A 7,175-nucleotide genomic window follows, 5' to 3' on the forward strand; every position below is an offset into this window, starting at 1 on the left:
CTCTGCTTCCACTTGACAACTGTTAAATTCTCCTGGCATTTTCGAACTGGATTGGAGGACAGAGTAATTTCTCAAGCTGCTTTTGGAAGTTTCAGCATGTCACCTTGGGAGGGGAAAAAAAAAAACTACTTCCATTGGTTGTATAAAATCTCAAGCAATTATATTTATTATTGATATTTCCAGGAACCCACTGGGTATCACTGTGCTACTGCAACAATAAAGAAATGCAAAGAACTATGGTCAAATATATAGGGAAAGCTAATTCTTCAAGAGTGTTTCAAGTTCTGTCTCCAACTGCAGCGAAGTTCTGTTTGATTTTGGTAACTAGGACTTTCATGCCTCTATCCTGCAAAATAATTTTATTTGGTGATTTAAATCAACACATACCTTTAGACTAAAGCCAAAAAGGATTTCAGGTGTATAAGTTGATGTCCAGAAGACTAGTCACAATATTTTGAATTTTGTGTTTTTGACTGTCTTCATCTGTTTCTGTGGGAAGAAAATAGAAGCTGCATCTAAGGTCACTAATCATATGCTATTTCAAAAGAGAATACTTCTTACCATTTACTGTCAGAAATAAGAGATTAGACCCAAGAAAATAAGCCAGTTGGCAGCATTGCATCACTAACTTTTTCTGTATTCAAAGGTATAAATTCCAGTTACATGTTGTTTACAACATATTGTAGAAAGAACAAAGGGAATGAATGATTAACTTAGAAAATCTGCCATTCATTAAATATATGCAGAAAACTGTTCATACTACAAGATTGCATCAATATTCAACTTGTGGATTTGAGAATTCAGAACACAGATTTTGCAAGAGGAAGTTTCACTTTGAGAACATGTTCAAATCTCAGGTGCTATCAGAGCAGAATAAACCACATGGCAGCTGGTAGTCATGAGAGAGCCCCACTGGTGAAGTCTAAATTGCACTTTGTATGTTAAGGTATCTTTGCCTCGTGTCACTGCAGAATCTTCACCATTATGCATAGATTTTCTTAGGAGTTTTAGCTAATTTTTAAGTGTAAATAACTGGTACAGTTTCTATACCATTTCCTCTCAGGGGCTTTAGGAAAGTTGTTGAAACTAGCATATTTTTTAGAATTAAAAAAAACAACAACTAGTATTTATGCTCCTAGAAGTGTAGTTATTCATGTCTTAGAACAAATGTGACCTTAAAAAACTATGGGTGGATTTTTGGCTTCATTTTCTAATTACAATGAAGTGTAAAGTAGTATCCAGTTTCATGTGATTTAGGTACATGTCTTTTCACTATTAAACTAGAAATGTGTCTTTTGTTTTAAAGAAGAGAAATGAACATCTTGATTTCCATTCAAACAAATCACTCTTTTTCTCCCTGTATGTATATGTGTGAATGTATACACACATATATGCCTTTGTGTATCTGTGTATGAATGTATATATTATATGTATAGATACATATATATGTGTATGTGTAAGTGCATACACATGCATGTGTGTATATATCTCCCACCATGAGCTCAATGAAATGTTAGGTGAGGCTGTGGAAACTACAAATGCACTGTGAAGTAACAAGGAATCAGTGTTAATGTTTACTGACTGGCATCATCAATGTTCTTCCTAAATAGAGAGTCTTGTAAACTTCAACCTTCTATCTAAGCTTAGTCGTTAGACATTGATGATGCAACTACTGATTGTCCAATCGTCTCCCACCCAAGGCCTTTAAAATCCTCCCAGTTGGAAATGTGGGGTATCCTAAAATTTTATCTTCAAGAGAAGGGATTCCTGTAAAATTTGTCAAGTTTTTCATCATTTACCACACTTATTTCTTTTAGCACATTTTTAGTAGATACATACTAATACAAACCAAATATATATTAGATACAGCCAAAATGTTGAATAATATCTGCCCTCAAAGAGTTCACAATCTAATACACATAGCACTAGTTTTCAGGTCCGACATAATCTAATTGCAATCTCTGCCACAACACTACTTAAATATATGACATAGAGATGCAGCGAACAAAAATTACGTAATATTTGTGAAGTGCTTATTACAGTGAAATGGACAAGAAAAACAGTCAGCAACTAGTAGCTTTAAATGTAAGATTCAATAATAATATTCAAATAGAGTAAACATGTTACTAACGAAGAAATCACTAAATCACTGTAAGTTCGCCATTCTGCTATGACATATATGAGATGTCTTAAACAATGAGAATTTATTGGCTCATGGTTTTAAGGCCAGGTGAGGTCTAAAATCAAAGCATCAGCAAGGTGACACCTTCTCCCTAAAGTCTGTAATGTTCTGGTGCTGACTACAGGCTATTCTTGAGTTCCTTGGAGCTGTCCTCTCATTTCTCATCCCAGTTCCATTGACTTCTGGCTACCAGCTTCTCCCCATGGCTTTCTCTCACACTGGCTTCTGTTTAATTCTCATTATAAGGCCTCCTGTAGTCTGAATTAAGACTAAACTTCATTCATTTAGGCCACGATTTATCTTAAAATAGTATCTTCAAGAGATACTATTCACAATGAGTTTTTATCCACAGGAATGTGGATTAACATTGAGATCATGTCTAAACTGGGGTACATAATTCAATCTATCACAGTTGCTTAGATATTTTTCTGATGAATTATAAAACAAATATTCTGACTATTACTTTGTCTGTACCAATTTTGTCCTCATCTTTCCCCCAAAAATGCATGTTATATCAGAAGCCAAAGTGAACAATATTTTTTCTTTAACAACCATCATTGTCTAAATTATGTCATTTTGTATTTTTAAACCTATTTGTATAGCACATATTCAGCTTTGTGAAAAGACTTCTCTATAAATTGAAAGATTATACTGAAGAAAGAAAGGTACTATATATTTAAGGAGCACTTTTTAAAGTACACTTAAAACTGCAAAAAAATAAACATAAAAATACACACCTTACTAGTGTTCAGCTCAATAAATTATCACAAAGTAAATCCACTAATATAACCAGCACTCAGATCAAGTAAAATACTACATATCAGAAGTCCTATTCATGCCCCTTTAAGTCACTCCTTTACAAAGGTAACCAATATCCTAATTTCTATCATGTTAAATTAATTCTGCCTATTTTTTTGACCATATATAAATGGAATCTTATTGTCTATTCTTTTTTTGAGTCTGGCTTCTATCACTTGGCATTATGTTTTTAAATCTTCAATGATGTTCTGAGTAGCAGTAATTCGTTCATTCACATTGCTGTGTTATATACTATTTCGTTGCATGACTATACTGCAATTTGTTTATCCTTTCTAGTGTTGATGGACATTTGGCCATTTCAAGATTCCAACTCCTGTGAATTATAATGCTATGAATAGTCTTGTACATCTTTTTGCTTAAAGTGTGGCTGCATATCTCTTCAGAACAAGTGTATTCTTTTGAGTTTGGCTTTTTTGTCTGAATAGCACACTTGCTGTTGAGGTGGTAGTTTATTCATTCACCTTGCCCTATAATGTCTGAGTGCTGTGTTTTGATATGTGTTTTCTTGCTGCTTTCCCTGGCTTGCACATTTTTCTGATTCAGGTTTAATTTGCCTAGAATGATGTTTGCCCCAGGGAAGAACTGTTAATGGCCTGTGCATTTTCTGCCTCTTTGCTGCCATCCTGAAACAGCTTTCTTAGATGAACACTCAGCAATCAATGCTTAGTACCTCAGTAAAATAAACTATAATCACGTGAACACCAAAAAAAATACTCTACAAAACAAAGAGTTAAAACCTTTATCATTTAAATCAATTTGCCATTGATTTTATAATTTATTGCTCTTTTTTTTGGAATCTCTAATTAAGCAAAGCCAATGCCTAATTTTACTAGAACTCTTACTTTTGGTTAGTCTTTTATCTCACAGTGTGCATTTCTAGAAATTTAGAAAGTAATGAAAAAAAGCTTGCTTAGATTTGTTCAAAATGAAAGTTCATATATAAATGGTTACAAATTAGTCAGTTCTATCTGTCCTATCAGGTTGTTCTGGGCTTCTCACCAGCAAATTGCATGTTGAATGGTTCTACAGAAATTGTTGGCTTTATTTTTATTTTAAACAATCAGCCATGTCACTATGTCACTTACACTTTATCTTATCTCAAGATTTAGTTACTGACACTATGAAAAATTGTATCGCTTCATCTCCGTTTAAAGAAAATTCTATTACTTAAGTCAATTTCTACTATTCAAGTGCTATATCTATTTTTGAATTTTAGTTTTTCTATTTTTAATACATAATTTCAACATTCCTTAGAGATTTTTGCCAATACTTTTTAAAAAATAAGACTTTACTTAGTAGTATTTTTAGCATGGGATTCTCATATATACATACAAAGACAAATTATCTTCCTCAAAGATATATCAGAATAGCTTGAAACATGAAGCTTATAACAGTTGCCTTAGATTATCTATTTCATCTCTCCCCCAAATTATATTTTTCTCTGATTTTTTCATTAGAGAAGTCATAGGTTTACAGAAAGATCATGCAGGAACTACAGAGTTCCCATATACCCCTACCGGGTTTAACATTTTCATTAGTGTGGAACTTTCTTGCAATTGATGAGAGCATATTGTTAAAATTGTGCTGTTACCTATAGTCCATAATTTACATTAGGGTTCACTGCATGTGATGTTTGTTTTTTTTTCCTTTTAATTTTCATTCATACTATATATATATATAGTAAGATAAATTCAGAGAGTATACATATATAATATATATATAGAAAACAAATAACCATGGAAGTAGAATATTGGAATATTTTAATTTGGGGAGGAAAAATAGCAGGAATAAATTCATTAAGAATAATGAAATTGTGCTGATCTATTCTTGAGGGCATCATATGCACAAAATATTTGTTTATAGACAAAGTTGTACAGAAGTACCTTTTAATACAGTAACTTATTTCAAAAAACAGTGACAAAAATGTGCTTAGTTATTGCCTGAATATGGAAATTGACTATTGTATTTTCTTCTTAGGGAAAGTTATAAATACAAATAAGTAAATATTTACTATAAAGGGTATAGTCATTATCCAAAGACATATCCTTATGATTCCTGTATAAAAATATATCAACTCACTAATAACTATTGTAAAGAATGAAAAATTCAACCTTAATATCAACTCTTTCTATATCTTTTATTCTTGAAATGAGTTTATTTACCTGGTAGGTTTTATAAGTAAGACCTGATAAGTTTAATTTCTTCTAAATACAAATGAAACCTGAAAGCAATGACTCCCTCTGGACCATAGGTAATTTCCAAGTTGCTACAATTTAGTGTTACAGTCAAGTAATGATATTAAAATAAAATATATCAACTTCTTTGCCTTATGTGCAACAATGATTATATTAAATCACTATTACAACTGTGCAATTTTATCATCACAGACAAAAACATGAAAAGAAGTCTTCAAATTACCTTTTGCCTGTAAATTGTCCACTGTTGCGATGACCGTTGATACTTAATGATTTTGTAAAGTGTTATATAAATCACCACTTCCTGTTTTGCTCTTAGACTTGAATTTCCTGTCTCCTGCTGTGCTGTCCTATATATCCACTTACCCCATGTGCCTGTCAACCTACTATTTTTAAATTTAATATATTGTAAGAAGCAAATGAATTATGAGAATGAAAAATGCTATTAAATTTTATTTTTCATAAAGTGGCTTTATACTTTGTATCATAAATGCAAAAGAAGTAAAGCAGTTTTCAAATTATTTATGCTGAGCTAGACTACTTCAAATGTAAAATAATTCAGTTTTCTCATTTGTAAATCAAAAATACCACAACTGATTTTTAAAATCAGCTTGCATATCTGAGAATTGCTGCTGTACCTCTCATTCTACAAACTTTCAAATATTTCCTTTCTAAATTTTATTCAAATATGAACATATTTTGAGAACAATTAAATAAAGATAGATGAAATCCTTGTGGATCTCACAGGATTTAACATAGTTTTAGCCTTTAAAAGATAACCAAAATAAAAACATAATAAACCTTCTTTGTGAAATTATTTGAAGGGTTTAGTTTCTGGAACAATAAATGACTGCTTGTTTCCATACATCTTTTTACAAGCATGTTTTTATAAACACTATGAATCACAGACTTTTAAAGAAATCTATATTTTGTCCTTTATTATCTTGCTCTGTCTTAGATTCTGATCTCCTTCTGATCCATCTACTAATCCATATGAGTCAGAGTAGCAGCAGGATGGGAGAAGGTCTGAGATTCTTCTTTAAGGCTACAGACTCTGTGACAAATAAGCTCGACCAGTTCTAAGATCAATTCTCTACATTCTTGGGAAGCTGTGAAAGGAAGAAAGGGGAGATGAGTTAAGAAATTGGAATGCTGTCAAAAATGGAATAACTTGAAAAGCTCTAATGCAAAGAGAATATGGGTGTAAGCAGTATGGCACAAATAAGAAGAGAATTTCTTCTCAGAGTTGTTCCATGGTATTTTCTACCCTTCTGCTTCCTGGATTTCAGCAGAGATTCGTCTGTTGTTGGACAGCAGCTAAGTTCTCTTCTTCCTTGGCACTCTGCTAGACAGCATTTCTCAGGTCTTTTGCTGTTATCTGCAGACATGTAACAGAGTAGTGGCCAATGTCCTGTCAGTAGAAGGGTGTCATAGAAGGGTTGTACACCTGTTCCTGGCCTGGTTCTTAGATACCTACAATTTCTCATATAGTCCCCCAAGTTCTTTCTCTTTCCGCAAAATGCAGAGACTCTAATGAATGATCCCAAGCCCTTGAGCAGCCACATAAAAGGGAGGAGTCGTGATCCCTGAGTAACTCTGTGAAGGACTGAGAAATAATCTCTGATTGTATTAAGTCACTGAGATGTTGGAGTTGGAAGTTGTTTTTATACTAATTAATAATACTTAGAATGATTAATATATTTTGTTTGTTGTCATGTGCCTATTACTGATAAATGTTGAACATAACAAGTCAAAATTTCCAGTCTGTAAGTTATTTTGCCTAGTCTACATGTGTTTGTATATATGTTTTTTGACATACAATTTTTATTATACAATTATATATAATATATAAATATGTTAATATATAAATATATGTTATATATTTACTATACAGTGAACTGCAGAATAAAAATATCACAGTTGAAGATTTAATATGAATTTTCATTCTCTCATTTGGGACAGATTTAGAAACATACACT

At 32.2% G+C, this 7,175-nt stretch overlaps 1 protein-coding gene across 6 annotated transcripts in view; it reads right to left on the minus strand.

Annotated features, from left to right (window-relative positions):
• Positions 1 to 5,869, minus strand: part of NDST4 (N-deacetylase and N-sulfotransferase 4) — a 499,153-nt gene extending 493,284 nt beyond the window's left edge. For all 6 annotated transcript variants that reach the window (XM_037830542.1, XM_037830540.1, XM_037830541.1 and 3 more), the window contains exons 1-2: positions 5,420 to 5,869; positions 388 to 489 (exon numbers count right to left, since the gene is read on the minus strand). The gene's annotated coding sequence lies outside the window, so the exon portion shown is untranslated. The remainder of the gene's footprint in view (positions 1 to 387; positions 490 to 5,419) is intronic.
• Positions 5,870 to 7,175: the final 1,306 nt, after the last annotated feature.

Source organism: Choloepus didactylus, chromosome 3, assembly GCF_015220235.1.
Source record: "Choloepus didactylus isolate mChoDid1 chromosome 3, mChoDid1.pri, whole genome shotgun sequence".
Lineage (NCBI taxonomy): Eukaryota > Metazoa > Chordata > Mammalia > Pilosa > Megalonychidae > Choloepus > Choloepus didactylus.